Source organism: Orbicella franksi, chromosome 1 (genome assembly GCF_964199315.1).
Source record: "Orbicella franksi chromosome 1, jaOrbFran1.1, whole genome shotgun sequence".
Lineage (NCBI taxonomy): Eukaryota > Metazoa > Cnidaria > Anthozoa > Scleractinia > Merulinidae > Orbicella > Orbicella franksi.
This window is the reverse complement of record NC_138145.1, coordinates 5,079,829-5,099,990: the sequence shown is the minus strand read 5'-3', so window position 1 is coordinate 5,099,990 and position 20,162 is coordinate 5,079,829. Positions and strand designations below refer to the sequence as shown.

Genomic DNA, 20,162 nt, shown 5'->3' with positions numbered 1-20,162 from the left:
CTTGGAGATTGGAGAAAGAGGGGCAGAGCCGGGAAGACACAACCCAGAGATGTGAGGGTTGCAACGGATATTGACTGCAAGAACTTCGGACACCAGGACATACGGCAGGGGAGACAGGGGAGAACCCTGCCTGACACCCCTTGACAGGTCAAAAAACGGAGAAAGGTATCCGTTGACGTTAACCGCACTCTGGACACGATAAAACAAGTCTACCCAGGAGATGAATGAGGGGCCAAAACCCATGGTCTGCAGAGTGGACTTCATAAAGGACCAGTCGACACGGTCAAAAGCCTTCTCTTGATCTAAAGAGAGGATGGCAATAGGGGTGACAGAGTGCGCCGCATAGTCAACGACATCACGGAGGAGCACGACATTTTCCCCAATATAACGACCCGGGACCCCGCAGGTTTGATCTTTGTTGAACACAAGATGGATTACTTTCAGAAGGCGGGCAGCAATGACCCACGATGCCAATTTGTAATCAACATTCAAAAGGGTGATTGGGCGCCAGTTGCGCGAATCCAGCTGATCACTCTTCTTGAAGGAAAGCGAGATCACACCTCTACGTTGAGAGAGGGACATGTTGCCTGCATCAAAACAAGAGTTCAGCATGGAGACATGATCCGATCCCAAAACACTCCAAAATTTTAGATAAAACTCTGCTGGGAGGCTATCCAGACCAGGTGCTTACCTGAAGGGCAATGAGGCATTCCTCTGGCGTGAGGTGACCTTCACAGAGGGCAGCTTCTTCAGGATCCAGGGAGGACGAAACGTTACGCAGGAAGGATGATTGCACAGAAGGATCAGTAGGAACTGCAGTGAAGAGAGAAGAATAGAAAGACGACAGGCAACAGCATAAGTCAGGAGGGGAGGAGATGATGGAACCATCACTATCTCTCAACGCAGAGATCCAGCGATCAGCCGAGCGCTTCTTCTGCAACCTGAAAAAATAGGCTGAGGAGGACTCACCCTCTTCAATCCAGCGGACTCGAGAGCGAACCTGCGCTCCTCTACAGAGCTAGAATCTAAGGTAGCCAAGTCAGCAAGGGCGGAATGGTATGGGCCAAGGCAAGAAGTACACCCGGAGTCAATTTTAGACTTAAGATGGTCAATAAGAGGAACCAGTAGGTCCCGATTACGGGACTGAGCAGACGATCTTGCACAACAGTATCGGATGGTAATGCCCTTAATACGGCTCTTACCCTCCTCCCACCACTTAGCAAGGGACGGGAAACGAAGGATGGAAGACCGCCACACCCTCCAAAACTCAGAAATGGACTTGACGTATTCCTTATCCTCAAGGATGGAGGTGTTCAGCTTCCATAGTCCCGGACCAGGGGTACAATATCAGGGATTGAAACCGTCAACAAAACCGCACAATGGTTGGAAAAGGGACACGGAAGTATATCACAACACGATACGGATGGCACCCAGACATACAGAACACCAATGATGTCAATACATGATGCGCAGGTGCCGTCCCACCAAGTTCAAGTGAAACCCGAGGTAGAAGGGTGGAGATACCTCCATACGTCAATGACACAGCATGCCTCAAAGAGGCATCAAAGAGAAGAGGAACTCTCCCAAGAAGAGTCAGCTGGGTCAGAACCAAAGCGATCAATAGCACGGTCAAAGACCGTGTTGAAATCGCCAGCTAATATGGTGGGAACAGAGGGATCAATCATGGGATGAAGATCATCCAAGAACTGGTCACGTGCAGGGTTGCGATTGGGGCCATAGATACAACAAACATGAAAAGAGCTATCGAGATATGAAAATTCACATTGAAGAAAACGACCATCGCCATCACTCCACGATTTAACATAGACAGAGACGGACGATACAAAACAATACCGCAACAAGAATGGGCAGAGCCAGGAGAAGGGAGAGAACAAAAGCCAGAAGACGAAAACCAAGAAGAACATTCCCCAGGGGAAACACAAGGAGTCTCCTGGAGGCAGACTACGTCCACACTCACAGGGAGAGATCGCAACCATTGCACGAGACCAGCCCGTTTGGATTGAACCCAGATACCATTACAATTTAAGGTGAGCATGGACGAAGCCGTCACAAATAAGATGAGTAGCCATCCCAAATTCAAAGAGAAGTTATTTTTTAACAAACGACCTCGCCCTACCCAGGCGTACTGTGGAAACAACCCCAGGTGGCAACTGACTGGGGACATCATTACTCTTTTTAGGCTTTATGGACGAGCTCTTAGAAATGGATACAGCAGATGAGGAGGAGGGAGCAGAGAACCCACCCCCAATGCTCACAGAGGAAGGAGCACCAGTACTCTTGAGCTTTTTGGACGGAACCTTAGACTTGGGCACAGGAGACGAAGAAGAGGGAACTGAAGGCCCACTCTCAACATCCTCAGAGGAATTCCCCGAAATGGCCCGCTTACGTAGATCGGACGCCTGAGACATCTCGGTATCCACAGGAGTGGCAAATAGTACTAATACTTTCATTAGCATTATTATTTTCATTTTCAATAATACTTTCGTTTACATTATTACTTAAGATAGACTCACTACCATTACTATTACTTAGATTACTGTTATTATTAATTTGGGAAACATTACGTAATTCACCCCCGGGTGGAGCCCCACCCAGTCCACAATTTGCAATAATTGACTGACTCAATTAAGAGTCCAACTCATCTAATTGATTAAAGTGCTCATCCAGAGCCGCATGCCCTTCATCCTCAACCACAACATCTGGTTCATTACAGCCTTTAACCCCACCATCAGGTTGGCTCAAAGCGGTAACAACCACTTCAGCCACACTGGCTGTATCAGCCAACACACAATCTTCCAAAGATGCAGACGCCGTGGGCGGCGCTCTTCCAACACAGACCTGAACCTGGTATCAAGGTCTTCAGCATGTTGAAGGCCATGAGAAAGGTCACCCACCGGGAGCAGTACCAAAGGCTCAACCGTAACAGGAGGGGGATTGCCAACAACACCCCATGGATTAGGGAAGTGGTGCGCAACATGGCCAGGCTGATGACACCTGAGGCACTTGCCTTTATTGGGGCAAACAGGCCTTGTGGCTACCCTTAGAACAGATATCGCAAGTCAAGGGCTGGTCACGATACCATACCTTACACCGAAAACCATCAACAAAAACAAAGTGGGGGATGTGTCTGTTAACAATCATGTGGACCAAACGGGTGCCAGTGCACACATCGCGGATGTTAGTCCACCGCTGAAACCCCACATTTTTGAAAACTCCAAAATTGCCAAGAACAGTGGCAACAGGGTCATCAGGAAATTCAAATGGGTAATTATAGACCAACACATTCACCACCTGAGGAGGGGGAGGTGCAGGACAAATGACCAAACATTGTACCTCATTTATGGTAACCTCACCCAACTCCTCCAAGGTCTCTTTAGCAGAATTACTTTCACTACTAAACGAAACATGGGCGACATGCCCGGAACACAATTGAATTGACACAACTTTGTAATTAGGGTGGTTATTAACAAAGTACTCTAACACCCATTTTGCAACATCAGGAGCTGTAGTCTCAGCTGAGAAGCTCTTACAATCAATATCAACAGTGTGCGACAATGAACAACGCACCATAATGAAAACCAGAAACCCCAGATGAGGAAAAGGAAAAGTTAAGCCCAGATGGGCATGCGCCCCACTGGATAGGTACCCCGCTCCAACCAAACAACTACTCAAAACTAGGAACAAGAAACCCGAAGCAAATATGGCGCCAAAAATCGCCCAAAATACAGATATGAAAAAAGTAAAGCGTCGAAAACGCAGAAAGCTCAAAAAGCTTTGCAACCAGAGAACTGGTATACTCACCCAAAGAGACAGGAGCGAAGACTTTTGGCATACCACAAGGATAGGGCCTCCGGCCATACACTCCAAAGCGTCAGGCAAGTTTTTTTTGTATTTAAGACGGTACGATGGACGCAGTGCAATGTCCACCGACCATAGAGGCATAGATGAAAAAGTACCACCAAGGAGGGGGAGCACCCTCATAAGAGGCTGGCTCGCCAACTTTGCCAGGTAGTCGAACCCCGCCCCACCATAAAAAGACAAAAGACAATAGACACGGTTTAAAACATTAACATGCACTAAAAGCGGGAAATGAAAGACTGGTTAAAAATATAATAGCTCAGTACATCCAACAAAGGCGACCAGGACTAGGGAAAGAGACCAAAGACTTCAGTGCGTGTAATCAAAACGAAGAAACCAAAAAGTTCTTGATAAAAACAGGCGCTCAAAAACTCAGTTTAAAAGAACCGCCAGAGACACGGCCAACGATGCCATTAGCACCCCATTGATGGAAGAGGCGACGACGCCGCTGGGAGAGGAAACGCTTGAAGTACAGAGGCAAATAGAAATTTGCTCTGGACTTGAGAGAGGCCAGGAGCCTGGAAGCACTGGGTGGTACTAAACGGAAGCGATAGTCGTTGCACTGGCACCGGACTAAAAACTTACAAAGATTCAGTAAGTATTAGAAGACCCGAGGAACACAAAGAAGCTCGTCGCTGCTAAAGCCAAAGAGCATGTGCCCTACAGTTATGGAGGGAGCCAAGGGGGAGGGCCAAAAGAGCAGAGACTGAACAAAGCCAATGCCACTCTGGATGAGGGGACACGAAAAGAAGAGATGTTCAGAGGACTCCATGTGATAACCACAAAAGCAATTGGTGGGCAGGTTATAACCAAAGGAGGATAGCCGTTCAGCGGTGTACAAGACCCCATGAGCTACTTTCCAATTCAGATCAATGACTTGCCTGTCCAAGGGCAAGAAAAACAGAGATTTCCAGGTTGAAGGCCAGTCGAGGTCACCAAAGGAAGGTCTGAATTTGGTAACACAATGAGGCCAACAAGGATGATTAAGGAGACACAACTGGTAGCACAATTTGCAAGACAAGGAGGATGCCGGGAGGTCTACATTTTCGACCAAAGAGCATACAACCAAGCCAATTGGAGAGGCTGAGCCATTCAGAGCTTTCCACGCATTCAGCATGGCAGCATAAAAGAGAGGAAGCCCGGAGGGAGAGAAAGCCGAAGGTGCCGAGAAGACACTCAAGGAATCTATCGCAAAAACGGTCAAAGAACCAGAAGGTCATTAGAGAGACCCAGCTGTTCGGGGAGCACAGATAATGGCGGATCCATTGCACCAAGAGAGGATTAACTTTAAGAGCAATAGAGACCATGTTAAAGCCACCCTTGGAGCGGTCATGGATTACTACATTGCGAGCCACAAGGTCACGCTTCCCACTCCAGAAAAATTTGAAGATAATAGAGTTGAGCTCAGAGCGAGAGCATTAATAACAAGGGCTTTGCCGCTATATGAGAGGGACCGTGAACGCCATGAGAAAAGGCAGTTCTCAACGGCCTCAATTCTAGGGCGCCAGTTAGCAGTGTCAATGTTACCATTCCCAATGAAAACACCCAGGACTTTTAGCTTGGAGGAAGACCATTCGATTGGCACCGGTGCATCCACACAATCATGCCAACCACCAAGCCAAAGGCCTTTGCACTTCTCCATATTTAATTTCGCTCTGGTGCCGGTCTCAAAGAGGGCATACGTGTCAAATACAGCCACCGTAGCAGTATCTCATGATGAAATGACGGATGTGTCATCAGCATATAAAGATAAAACCGGCAAAGACACAGAAGCACAAGGCAACACAAGGCCCTTGATGGCCGGGTGGGCCCGGATATAATTGCGAGGACCTCCATAGTCAGAACATAGACGAGAGGAGACAGGGGGCAACCCTATCTAACTCCCCAAGAAGGCTTAAACTAACGAGAGGTGTGACCGTTGATGAGGATGGAGCTCCGAATGTCAGAGTAAAGCAAAACCACCCACTTGATGAAAGATGGGCCAAAACACATTCGAGAGAGGGTAGACTGGAGGAAGAGCCAATCGACGCGGTCGAAAGCCTTCTCTTGGTCCAAAGACAAGATGGCAAGCGGGAGATCCACATCGTTGGCATAGTGAACCACATCCCGGAGGAGGGCCACGTTTTCACCAATGAAACGATGGGGGATTCCGCAGGTTTGATCATGGGCCACGGCATGATGAACAACTCTTAGAAGTCTTCCAGCGAGAGCTCTGGCACAGATTTTATAGTCCACATTTAAGAGACTAATAGGGCGCAATTTCTTATGCAGTAGACGATCACCCTTCTTGAAAATGAGGGAGATAAGCACGCCCCGCTAAGAAAAGGGAAGAAGACCAGAGTCAAAGGAGGCATTTAGAACCTCGACAAGGTCAGGACCCAAACTATCCCAGAAAGCCAGGTAAAATTCGGCCGGGAGGCCATCCGAGCCTGGAGATTTTCCTTTAGCCATACCTAACAGTGCCTTATGCATCTCCTCCACAGTAAGATGGCCCTCACAAAGGGGGACCTGCGAAGGAAGGACGAAAAAAGACAGATTATCTAGGAGCTGATTCTGGACATCGGTGTTGGTAGGGCAGGCAGAGAATAAATCAGAATAAAGAGACCCATGAATCGCAGATGCCAGGAACATCAGCCACGATAGAATTGTCAGGATTCTGCACGGCAGAAAACCATTCCTCAATGCCATTTCTCTTCTCTAACCAAAAAAAGTAGCTGGTGGAGGCTTTGCCCTCCTCGGCCCAACGGGTGCGAGATCTGATGCGGGCACCCTCAGCCGCTGCATGGTCAAGAGACGCGATTGTTGATAGCGTGGACTCATAAACATTAAGAAGGGACACACGCCCATTGCCAATTTGAGCTTTTAAATGTTGAGCCAGAGATTGCAATAAAATACGAGTTGAGTTCTGCTCTTTCGATTTTGAGGCACCAGCTTTGATAGCCAGGCTCTTGAGATGATTTTTACCCGTATCCCACCAAGATTGTAGAGAATCAAAGGAGTGTGTCATATTTTTCCACCCAGCCCAGAAATCCGAGACTGAAGATCTGAAACCAACATCTTTAAGGATTGAAGTGTTGAGCTTCCAGCGGCCAGGGCCGCGAGGAGTCGGTTCCGGAATAGGAACAGAGAGAAGAACAGCACAATGGTCAGAATAAGGGCAAGCCAGCATGTCACAAGACCGCACGAGATGTATCCATGAATAGGGACACCCGAGAAGGTCAATCCTGGATGACAGTGTGCCATCTGGCCTAAGCCAAGAGAAAGCAAGGGTAGCAGGGTGAAGAGATCTCCAAATGTCAACCATACCACAATCACGAAAGAGGGAAAGAAGGGAAGCACCGCTTTCCCTGGAATAATCCAAAACGTTGGAACCCCTCCTATCCATGGACCGGTCAAACACGGCATTGAAATCCCCACAAACAAGGGTGGCAACCGACGTATCAATTTTGGAGGAGACAAAACTGAAAAAGTTGTCTCTATCCGGATTCCGGTTAGGGGGATAAACACAGACGACACGAAAAATCACATCACAATCTTGAAATTCAGCCAAAACAAAACAACCATCTGAGTCAGTACAAGAGTTAAGCAACGAATATCTAGGCCGGAAGAGAATAACAGAACCACAGGAGTACAAGGAGCCGGGGGAAACAACAGACAAGAAACCATAAGAAGAAAACCAGGAATTGCTCTCGGCAATTAAAGTGACATGGGTTTCCTGCAGGCAAGCGAAGTCGAAAGACAAATGGCTAAGCCAATGAAGCAGAGCCATCCTCTTATTCGCGTCCTGCAATCCATTGGTATTAAGAGTTAAAAAAGACGCCATGACAAGTCGGTAAATGAAGAAAAACATCAACTATGAACAATACAGTCTCAAGAAGGGAGATCAGCCCTAAGTGGGACGATCTCGCAAAACCATTGGCAGACCATGGTGCCGCCCACGACCACGCGGGGAGACAGAAACAGTCCTGTACTTCTTTTTGGAGGAGGGCTCTCTGGACCTGCTCTGTTTAAGTGATGCCAAAGATGGATCCATTGAGTCTACATCAGCCTTAGAACGCAGATCCGAAGATTCTAGGACTGCAACGACATCGGAGACTACGACGTCGCCAATAACACTACCATTTTGTTTGACATTTTGGACAGTGCTAAGAATACTTTGGCTCTGAGAGAACTCAGAGATAGCTTGAGAGGAGGAGAGGGAGGGCACATCCTCATTAAATTCTTCAATGTCAGAGCAGTCTGACGCATCCAGAAAAAGTTCGTCCGAATCAGCTTGTTGAGAGGGAGGAACAGCCTCTTCCTGAGGAGCCAGCGAATGGCTAGAGCAAGACTGAGGAACAGGGGCCGGCTGATGAGAACCAACAAAAGAGTCAATAGACCCCTCGGAAGGGGCGACCTGAGGGGAAGCTAAATGACTGGAAGAGCCAGCAACTTTGTGAAAACCTGATTGGGCCCCACCGTTGACGGGAGCACTAGAAGAAAATTGGGCACCTGAAGGGACCTCACCATTAGGAGGAGCACTAGGAGAGTTTTGATCTCCCAAGCGACTCCCGTCATTAGCGGAAACACCAGAAGAATTTAGGTCACCCACAGGGGGGACCACCTGAGCCTCACCATTAGCAGTGGTATCAGAAGAATTTAGACCATCCACAGGGGGGCCACCTGAGCTCCACCATCAGTGGGAGCACCAGATGAATCATCCCCAGAAACGTCAGAAGCAACGTTGAGGCCCCAAGGATTAGGGCAATTTCTAGCGAAATGACCCTCCTGTGCGCAAAGGCAGAATTTATTCTTATATGGGGAGTTTAACAACTTATGCCCAATTGTTGCACAGATGTTACACATAATGGGTTGGCCACGGTACCAAACCCGACAAGTAAAGCCATTAATAACAGCCACTCTAGGAGGAGTTTAAGACAAAACAATGTCAATCAGCCTCGTGCCAGTGGCGATGTCACCATTTCATAAATACTTTTGATGAGGAACACCCTTAACAATACCATAGTCAGCAAAGAAAGCGGAGATGTCCTCAGCAGGATCCTCATAAGGGTAATCAAAAAGATGGACGATAGTGGTGGGAGGACCCCCGTCCATCCTACACCACAGGCCAGAAAGCCTCACACCCTTTTCATGCAAAGCAGTGAGGGCCTGCTCCTGCTCTTTGAAAGTGACACGGATGACATCAAAGTTCTGGTGGACTGCCACAACATTTTGATATTTTTGAAGGATGGCAGTCAAAGTTTCATCCTGGGATTTGCCCGAGAGCTTTTTGCCGCAATGAATGTTGACGGTTTTGCGGTGCTCACGCATGATGAACTAACAACAGCAAATTTTAGCGGAAGGAAAAATTTAGACAACAGGGCTATTTCCTGGCTACAATAAAACTAGGTACACACGGGAAAAAGAATGAATGAAAGAACTACGGGAATTTACCCTGCTACAAAAATATTACTAAGTAATAAAACTACAAAAAGGTAAGATATAAATTTGGACAACAGGACTTTAGCCTGGCTACAATAGAATTAAGCGCAGCGAATAGCAATAAATAAGGGACAATTAATTAATATTTAAATACGTTAATGGGATTTTACCCGACTACAATAAATACTATTAAGGAGAAAAATAATTTGGGCAACAGGACTTATTGCCTGGCTATAATAAAATTACCACAGGAATTTACCCGGCTACAAATATATAACTAAATAATTAGACTACAAAAAGTTAGGAAACAAATTTGGACAACAGGACTTTAGCCTGGCTACAATAGAATTAAGCGCAACGGATGGCAATAAATAAGGTAGAATGAATTATTATTTAAATACGTTAGCGGGATTTATCCGACTACAATAAATACTATTAAAAGAAACAAGAATTTGGACGACAGGACTATTGCCTGGCAACAATAAAATTATGAGCACACAGGAAAGAAGATGAAAAAGAATGAAACGCAGAAATTTACCCGGTTACAAAAATAATACCAGGTAATAGGACTACAAGAATGAAGATACAAATTGGACGACGGGACTTTAGCCTGGCCACAAAAGAACTAAGCGCTGCAAACAGCAATAAATATGAGAGAATTTGGAAGAGCGAAAGCTTAAAAACAAGCAATGCTCAAGCAAAGTTAAAGCACGCAATGAATATCAATTAAGTTATAAGATAAATTTGGACAACAGGACAAGCCTGGCTACAATAAAATTAAAGTAAGAGACACAAGGCACAGAAAAGTGCAAAGTGCGCAAAAGTGAATCCCAAAAGAATCCACTCAAAAAGAGCCACACACAAAATAAGAAAAAATGAGAAGGTAAGCTATATGGGTGACCAGGTCCTGAGGTACGCCCGGCTTGAGAGCCAACCCATGAGCCCTCTGTTTTCTTGGGGTTAAGCCGCGAGCCTGATCTCCACTCGAAAATATTAATAAGGTTAAAAGCACGTGTTATTCAGTAATCATTAGCTAGTATTAGAGTCGTGTCATCAGCGTACTGAGACACTTTGCATTGTTTATTTTTAGAGCCCGGGATTTGAATTCCCTGTATGCTCGTATTGTGTTAAATGGCTTGACCTAAAGTTTCGACCACAAGGGAATATAGAAGGGGTGTAAGCGGACAACCTTGCCTAACCCCTCGCTGGAGGGAAAAGGGCGAAGAAAGCCAGCCATTGTTTATGACCAAGGAGGTTATATCCGTGTAAATCACTTGAACCCAGCGACGGAAGTCCGGGCCGAAATTAAATTTCTCGAGAACGCGTTGAAGGAAAGTGTGATTAACCCGGTAAAAGGCTTTTTCTTGGTCCAGACTAATAACAACTGCAGGAAGCTGTTCAAGCCAGACAAAATCGATGGTGTCCCGTAGTAGGAAAAGGTTTTCAAATATGCTGCATCCGGGGACGCCACAGGTTTGATCCTTGCTGAGGATATTAGGGAGAACCTTGCATATACGATTGGGCAAGGCCTTTGTCGCAATCTTATAGTCAAGGTTCAGAAGCGAGATGGGACGCCAATTCTTTAGCGATAAAGGATCGTCCTTGAACAGCAAACGCAGGAATCCGCGGTGTTGTGATGCCGAAAGAAAACCTTCGCGGAAAGAAAAATTGAGTGTATCCACCAAATCCCGTCCGAGAAGGCCCCAAAACCAGGAATAAAATTCGGCCAGAAGGCCGTCTGTACAGAGTGATTTACCCGATTCCATTTGTGAAAGAGCAGCGCGACATTCTAGAACAGTCAGCTCTCCCTCGCAAAGTGTCTGATCTTCGGATGACAAAGTGGAATCGAGCTGATCCAAGAGCCAGTCTTGACTCTCGCAGTCAGTTGGTTCCTCAGTGTAAAGAGTTTTATAAAAGGCGTGGCATTCTTTCAGAATGGCCCAAGAGGCTTTAACCGTAGTGTTATTGTCCACGCGTAACGCGTGGATCGTTTTGCGTGACTGGCGAGAGTTTTCCAGCTGGTAGAAATACCACGTCAGTTTTTCACCCAGCTCGGTCCACTGTTCCTTGCTACGGAGAATACAACCTTCAATCGCTTCATCGTCCATTGCCCTTAAGAGATCTTTAATCTCGAGCAACCTGTGACAATGATTGACATTGTTAGGATCAGCGCGTGAATGAAGGTTGCAAAATTCCCTTTCGAGAGCGGCTCGGTCACACCTCCAAGTTTTGACGGCGGTGATGCTGTGGGAAACGGCAATTTCCTTGAGTTGAAGTTTACCTGCATCCCACCAACTGCATGGGTCAGTGAATACAGGTTTTTCTAACTGCCATTGAGGCCAGAAATTATTCACTTCGGCACAGAAATCTTCTGATTTTAATAGCCGCGTGTTAAATTTCCAGACGCCTTGCTCGCGGGGATTTGAATGCCCCAGTTGTGTTTTAATAGACACCATATGGTGATCAGAGTACGAAAAGGGGTTGTACGTGTGGTCACGCACTTGTGATATCCACGCGATTGGGGTATAAAAGCGGTCCAAACAGCAACCGACCGAGTGTGGGCCATTGAACCAAGTGAATAGTTTTGTTGCCGGATTTTTCATTCAGAAGACATCCTCTAGAGAAAGTGAATCCGCAAAGGCAAGCAAATGCCTGATTCCCTTATCTCCGAAGGTGTCATCACCTCCCTATTTATCCAGAAGGACAGGCATGCAATTGAGGTCGCCGGTCATAATAGTGTCAACATTACGAAAAGCGAGAAGCCACAAAGTGCCGAAAAATGCCTCACATTCCGTATGTTTATTGGGAGCATAAACATTGACAAGTTGGAAGACATGGTCACTATGTTTGAGTTTGACAACTAGAACACGGCTGTCCGTGTCTATATTATGGCCAGCGACCTCAATCCAGCTCCCAGGATGGAGAAGTAAGCCCACCCCGGCCGATCTGTTTGTACCGGGAGACCAAAGTGTGCGACCGCCCCATTGTTTCTCCCAAAGCTCACCTTGCGTGACATCCAGTAAATGTGTCTCCTGGAGGAGATAGATGTCAAAATGTTGATCTAGTAAATATTTAAATACTTTCTCATGTTTGTGATGTTCGGCGATGCCGTTAACGTTAATCGTACAGACACCGCCATAAGTAAGCCGTATAGTATGAAATTGAAGGTGACAAAGGTAAAAGAGTTAAGTGTCCTTAAAGAGCTTATAGGAGAACTGAACGTCCTTGAAGAGAGAGGAGTTTTGCATTGGCGTCCTGGGGGACAGTGCCGTCAAGATCCTTCCAAGCATCTATGGTGGCCTGGGATGCTTTATGTTATCGGCCTTTTCCTTCGTTGTACGGGCCGCATTTGTAGTACAGGTAATAACCGCGACACCGGTAGAAAACCGGGGCGGGTGCAGCGTGCATGAACAGGTTGCAATGAAGACCTGCTTGGGCCAGTGCGGTGATGAAGTGTTTAAGGCCTGTCCCAGGGGATTGCTGACTGGGGGGGGGGTTGCTGGCGGGTGGAGTGGATTGTGAAGTAGAGCTGGGTGTTGGGGTAGCTACTGTCGTGTCCTCTTAGTACATAAATTAGAGGAGGTTTAACTAGTTGGAGAAGTGAAACTTGTTCGGAAAGAAGCAAACGACAAGTCGACCATGTGCTCTCTTTATTCTTCTCTCCCATACTGCTCCTTGTCTACTTCATGACATAAATGCACGAAATGTGACATACACAACATCTCTCCTTTTCTCTGAGGAAAGAAAGTCTAACAATCCTTTGAACATGAACGTAAACATAGCGAAAACAAATTCAACTCTAAAGGTAGATGCCTTTATGCAATAAACATGTCAACAAAGTTAAAAGTTTAAATTGTCTCCGAATGAGCGTCCTTGACAACACTGTAAAAAACAAAATCACAAAGTTCTCAGTCACCGAAACCTTAATCACAAAGTTCTTTGATTTGTCCATCAGTAAACATCTCACAGGAGATCAGTTCATAATTTCAAAACATAGTCTTTGTATCTCTCTGGTGGTCTCCTCTGCCTCTGAGGTCTCTGAGTCAACCTTGGTGTTGCTGACGTGCTAGGTACTGTTGCTTGGTCAATTGCCATATCACTACGGGTGGTAACTGACTCGTTTCCATTCTCTGCACTTGTTTGTACTCACAGTGTAATCCTGGTTGGAGGTTCACTCTGTGGTGTGGTAGGGGCTGCTGGTGTCAATTCACTTAACGCTTGGCTTGGAATTGTGGAAGGTATGACGAATTCGTCTGGGCCAGCAGATGGTGCCACAGGTGTCGATACAGGATCGTCCACTATAAACCTTTTCACATGTGAGGTGTTTCTCGAGTATTGGGTCCCACCTGGAGCCTCCACAATGACACTGTTGCCAGTCTTGCTTACCACAAGGTATGGCGTTGGATTGAATGGTGTTGAGAATTTGTCTTCTCTCTTGTCTTACAAGTACTTGATCACCCACTGTAATGTCTAATGGTTTCGCATTTGCTGCTTTGTTGGCATATGCTTTGGTCTTTGCCTTCACTTCTGTGTCTCTATCCCGAGTTTCTAGGTCTAGACGGCAATCAGCATGTAGCTCTGGCAGCTTCCCTCTCATCTTTCTATTGAACAACAATTCGGCAGGGCTTTTACTGGTGGTGGTGTGATCAATACTACGGTATTTCGTCACATATCTTAACTCCTTCTTCCAGTCGACCCCTTCAGCTTGGGCAATGTGAATTCTCTTCATCAGGGAGGCGTTCTGCCGTTCAACTTCCCCATTGGCCTGGGGCCATTTCGGTGTTGTCTTGAGATGGACGATTCCATTCTGCACACAGTATTCCTGGAATTCTCCAGAGATGAATTGAGGTCCATTGTCTGACTTGATAGTTATGGGAAGACCATGGTGGCTAAAAATCTCTTCTAGATTGTCAATTACTTTCACAGTGGTGGTTGATGTGATGATGGCATACTCATAGTAGTGACTATAATAGTCAACAACAACCAGTATGGAGTGTCCGGATGGAAGTGGTCCTAGTAGGTCTACAGCCAGGTTTTGCTGAGGACCCTCTGGCAATGTCGTTGATGTCAACGGCTCAGGTGGATTTGGACGTGTAACCAGTTGACATCCATAACAAGATTTGCAGAACTTCTCTGTTGCCTTATCAATACCACGCCACCATACCTTGCTTCTCAAATTCTGCTTTGTTCCAACAATTCCCAAGTGTCCCTCATGTGCTAAGGATATTGCCTGGGGCCTTAGCTTGCTTGGCAGTACGATATGAGTACCTCTTAGGACTAGCTGCCCGATCACACACAGTTCCCTGCAGCTGGTGCATAAACCTTACATTTCTCAAATTGACTGGTTTTAATTGCCTCTCTCAGGGCTTTCAACTCTTCATCCACTGCTGATGCTTTTTCAACTTCTCTCGTGGTTAGGGCTGCGGGTGTGGCACTGACGCCTGCAAATCGAACATACTCTTCAGCACCATGTTGATGATTTGTTGGTTTGTTCTGACTGAGCAAGCGTGAGAGGGGATCAGCTACATTGCTTTGTCCTGGAGCATACACGACTCTGAAATCATAGGGTTGTAGGCGGATTACCCAGCGTTCGATGCGGGCACAAGGTTTGGAACGAGGTCCATAGATCACTTCCAACGGCTTGTGATCGGTCACTAGATCAAATCGCATTCCATAAATGTATGTGTGGTACCTCTCGCAAGCCCAAACGAGGGCAAGGGCCTCTTTCTCCATCTGGGAGTATTTCTGTTCACACTCTGTGAGGCTGCGGCTTGCATAGCAAATTGGTACCCATGCCCCATTCTGGTTTTACATTAGTACAGCTCCAAGGCCAACAGGGCTTGCATCTGCAACGACTTTGGTTGATGCTCTCTTGTCAAAGTATGCCAATGTGCCTGCTTCAGCCATGCTTTGCTTAAGTGACTCAAAGGAAGCTTTTTGCTCGGGACCAAAGTGGAACGGAACATCTTTCCTGGTTAGTTTCCTCAATGGCTTTGTGATGGTTGCAAAATGGGGAATAAATCTGCTGCTGTAATTAGCCAATCCTAAGAAGCTTCGAACTTCACTGACGGTTTCAGGCTCTCTTGTTTCTTGCAGGGCTCTAACTCTTTCCTCTGTCGGGCCGATTCCTTTTTCAGACAGAAGAATTCCCATGAAAACCAGTCTGTCCACATTGAACAAGCATTTGTCAGCATTGAGAGTCAAACCATGTTGTCTGAGGCGCTCCATGGTTTTGAGAAGGCGTTGGTCATGAGTCTTCTGGTCTGGGCCGTGTACAATGATGTTATCAGAGATATTGTCAACGCCCTCTATTCCAGCCAGAGCAGTGGATATCTCATGTTGGTACAGTACACTTGCTGAGCTCACACCAAACAATGGGTGCTTATATCTGTATAAGCCCTTGTGTGTCACGAAGGTGGTGATTTGGCGTGACTTCTTGACTAAGCTCCAGCTGGTGGTATCCCCACTTTAAATCTAGCTTGCTAAAAACCCTTGAGCTGTTCATGCAGTGTAGCAGCTCATCGACAGTTGGCATGGGGTGTCGACCACGTAGAATGGCCTCGTTTGCTTGCCTCATATCGATGCAGAGACGAATGTCACCATCCACTTTCGGGATAATTACTACTGGGTTCACCCATGGTGTAGGCCCATCAACTTCTTCTATGATGTCACAGTCCAATAGTTCTTGAATCTTCTTTTCTACTTTTTCTTGTAAATTGAAGGAGGTTCGCCTTAACGGCTGAGCAACTGGTTTCGCTTTTGGATCTACGTGTAATGTCACTTGCTTAGACTTCAACTTTCCAATCCCGCTAAATACTTCTGGGAATTGTTGCTGCAGTGTCTGCCTGGTTCCAGCAACTGTTGTGATGTCAACACCAATTCTCAGCACCCCTAACTTCATTGCAGTATCTTTGCACAGGAGTGGCACTCCTTTTCCTTTGATGACTAGGAATTCGGCTTGAGTTTTCCCTTTACCAATCAACACTTCACAAATAAAACGACCTTTTACTGGGAGGGGTTTGCTGGATGCATAGGCATATAGCTTCCTGTCAATAGGAGCAGCTTCTGATTTACATTTGATCTTCTTAACTTTCAAATCTTCCCAGGTTTCTTCATCAACAATGTTATTGGTGGCTCCAGAATCCACCAACATTTCAAGTTTTACCCCACCAACAGACAACTTGAGCAGATTTGAGTGAGCTTCATTAGTAACTCTGAAGGCATAATCAACTTGGTCCCCATCAGCTTTTAACTCTTCTTGCACTTGATTAACTCCGGGTTTCTTTGGTTTGGTTTTGCAAACGCTAGCAAAATGATCTTTCTTTTTACATTTCCTACAGGTCTGACCCCTAGCAGGACATTTTCGATCTCTACCCAGGTGTCCACTCCACCCACAACGATAGCACTGAATTCCATTTTTCTTTCAGTTTTGGTTACCATCAGGTCGCTCAGGTCTTTCGTAAACCCTGTTTGCATCTTCTTTACTTGGCTCACTCACACTGAGATGAGACATTTGGTGGGCTACACTTTCACACTGTTCTGCGATTTCTAATGTACGAGCGAGCATTAGTTCCACTCTTTCCTCAAGCAGTTTGTGCTTTACATAGTCTGACCTACATTTACACAGGACGCGTCTCTTATCTGGTTGTCAAAGTCTGCACCAAAATTGCAATCCTTTCCTTCTTTTCTTAATCGAGTAACAAACTCCAAAACAGTCTCACCTTCCTTTTGTTGGAGTCGGTGAAATTTCTGGCAGGCGACAGCTGTATTCACTTTGGGAAGAAAATATCCATTCAATGCTGTTACAGCCACAGCGTAATCGGTTGCTTCTCAGGTATCTGCGACAGTAGAGAAAATTTCTTGTACATCTGGGCCTGCTAAATGGAGTAGCATCGCTCTTTGCTGCCTCGTGTTTGCATTTGTAGTCTCAGTGATAATGAGACCTTTCCCATCCGCAAATAACTCAAAAGATGTGAACCAACGTGTCCAGCGCGGTCCCAACGTGGCGCGATCCGAGTGACAATCGAACTTAAGAATCGCATTTAAAGCGCCATTTTCGCTGAGACATCTTGTGCCGTACTTGTCCTCGTCGGCAATGTCATGTCCGCTTAGTACATAAATTAGACGAGGTTTAACTAGTTGAAGAAGTGAAACTAGTTCACAAACAAGCACACAACAAGTCGACCACGTGCTCTCTTTATTCTTCTCTCCCATACTGCTCCTTGTCTACTTCATGACATAAATGCACGAAATGTGACATACACGACAGCTACATTATCGGTAATGGTCTTTTTCGGCACCTCTGGTTCTTCGTCGCTCCCTGAGGCGGAAGGGAGTTCTCTTTTGCGCCCTCTACTGGCCAGTAATCTCGCCATTTCCTCCTCTTCCTCTCGCATGGCCTGATCATAGGTTGCGTTGTCGTGTTCCGTAGCGCGTGTAGCTTCAGCGTAGGATAGAGACGGTTCCGGCTGCGTGAACAGGGACGGTACGGTGTCCATCCTACCCTCAGAGTTTTCGTCAGTAGTTTCCACGTTACGGTCAGGGGGAGAGTTTGGTTGAAAATTTTCTCGCTTTTGGCAATCTTTGACCACGTGCTCTGTTGACTGACAGCGATAGCACGTGGCAGGTTGACCAGAATATTTGAAGCGTAATTCAATGCCTGTGAGTACCACTCTTTTCGGGATATTGCTGAAGATTTTAATAAATTCAGCAACACGGACGCCTCGCTCAATGTGGGTGAAGCCTTCCTCCTGAAAGTGAAGGCAGCGAAGGCTGCAGGTCTTAAGTTCACCGTATTTTTCGAGGAGCGAAAGTAAGTCCTCATGAGGAAATTCCACTGACATGAAGATCGAAACATGGATGATTTTTGCGCCTAAAACACGGAGGGGTTTTCTGATTTCGCCATAATCATAGCCTGAGTCAGCCAGTTTAGCTGCAGCTTCTGCTGTGTTCAAAGTAATGTTGAAGCATTTTCCTCTGAACTGGGGGACAATGCCACAGATGTCTTTCACGAAATCGGGCAATGATTTCACAATTTCCAACGCATCACTTTCCATATCGTCATCAATCATTAGACGCACAGTGCGCCGGTGAGCAAATTGGGGCCTGGGCCAACTGAGTGCCATGGCATCACGTCACGGGCAAAGAAAGATGCAGAACAGACACTGCAGTACTCACCACCAAAGTTGACACGTATGGATAAGGGAAGCACAGAAGCAAAAAATTGCTCCAGAAAAACTGCCAAAGGAATCTCCGAAAAAAGAGAACTGTCCTGGCTGTCAGTCTAAGATCAAAGAACTACACTTCATCTTAGCCAAAAGGCCAAGAAGCGATACCAGACCTTCCCTCCCATAGGAGGGTGGTCCAGGGTTTCCCCCTTTGAGATATGGTGGTCAATATTCTGTCGCTGAGGGGCCTTAAGCCGACTCTATGCCGACGCTATGGAGCAAGTTGCCATCGTAGACGCACTTGTTCTACAGCACAAGTCCACAAAAATCAGCAGCAAAGTTGATAACCTCCCTCCAGGGGTGAGTGAGATCAAACACCTTTTTGCCTCCAAAACGAGGCAACATGTTAAAGACCCGTAATGACTCCATTACTAAGATAGCGCTACAGGCACAGGCAGAAAGCAATGGCTACATTATCAACATTGGCTCTCCACATGCATACAACTTGCAGAGAAGTCAAGAAATGCCTGCTAAAAGATTGCTGCTTGGTATTATTGCTTTGCTTTTGCTTTGGTAGCTCGTTTAAAAGACTAAATTTTCAGCCCTTTCTCTTGTCTACGACCATACCACAGGGAAAGCACCGGTTCTCGTCCGATCACCGAAGTTAAGCCCTGTCGGGCGGGGTTAGTACTTGGATGGGTGACCGCCTGGGAATACCCCGTGTTGTAGACTTTTCATTTTCTCGGCCGTTTTATTTTGCATACGTTCATTTTTTCTTTCTTTTACTACCAACTTTGGCTATTCCAGTGGCTGGAAGGCACAAATAACTTTTTACACATTTCAGGAGACTCAAAAGATAGCTAGAAAACATGAAAAGTACCCTTAAAATGATCGCGGGATAAATTAGAATCTAAGTCTCACGTGCTAACGTTCGCGTGGGAAACGGTTATTTATGACATCAAATTGGTGTGTGACATCAAATAATTCGAAGCAAAATGATATTCTGCCTTGCAGAAGGGTTTTCAAGCAGCTAAAAGTGCGGAAAACTACGCCAATTCCCAAAGAAATGCACCCGATCAACAACGGCAAAGCAAACAACACATGCGAGCCGCTGCATATTAACAGTCGACACGAATTCGAGCCGTCAAAACAATTCTATTCATGACTTGACTTGGAGAATGTCGAATGTCGATGTGCAATGAAAGGGCCTTGCCTTGAGAGGACTGCCTCCTTGATCACAGTACCTCCCGTGTCAGGTAAGTTTTTTTATGTTTCAGGCGGTAGAATGGACGTGGTGCAATGTCCATTAACCCTATCGACTAGCATGAAAGAACAATACAACTACCGCTGAAGTGAGGGGGCACCCTCATACGAGGCCAGCCCGCCAACTTCGCTGGGGAATCGAACCCCGCCTCACTATGGAGGAAAGACTAAAAACTAGGAACATAGACCAAAGAGGACAAAGAGAACGAGATGCAATGGATTAAAAAGACTAAGAAACGCTAAAATGAGGATGAAAAGACAACGTTAGAACCATCCACTATGCAAATGGTGGCATTGCCACCCCACTGACGCACAAAGAAACGACGACGACGATTGGAGCTAAAGCGTTTAAAAAACAAAGGTAAGTAAAACTTGACACGTGCTTTGATAGAGGCGATAAGGTTCACGGCACTTGGTTGTACAGACCAAAAC

At 46.3% G+C, this 20,162-nt stretch overlaps 1 non-coding gene across 1 annotated transcript; it reads left to right on the top strand.

Annotated features, from left to right (window-relative positions):
* Positions 1 to 19,080: 19,080 nt before the first annotated feature.
* LOC145465188 (5S ribosomal RNA) lies at positions 19,081 to 19,199 on the top strand. The gene has a single exon (XR_014041535.1). It is a non-coding gene; the product is annotated as a 5S ribosomal RNA (ribosomal RNA).
* Positions 19,200 to 20,162: the final 963 nt, after the last annotated feature.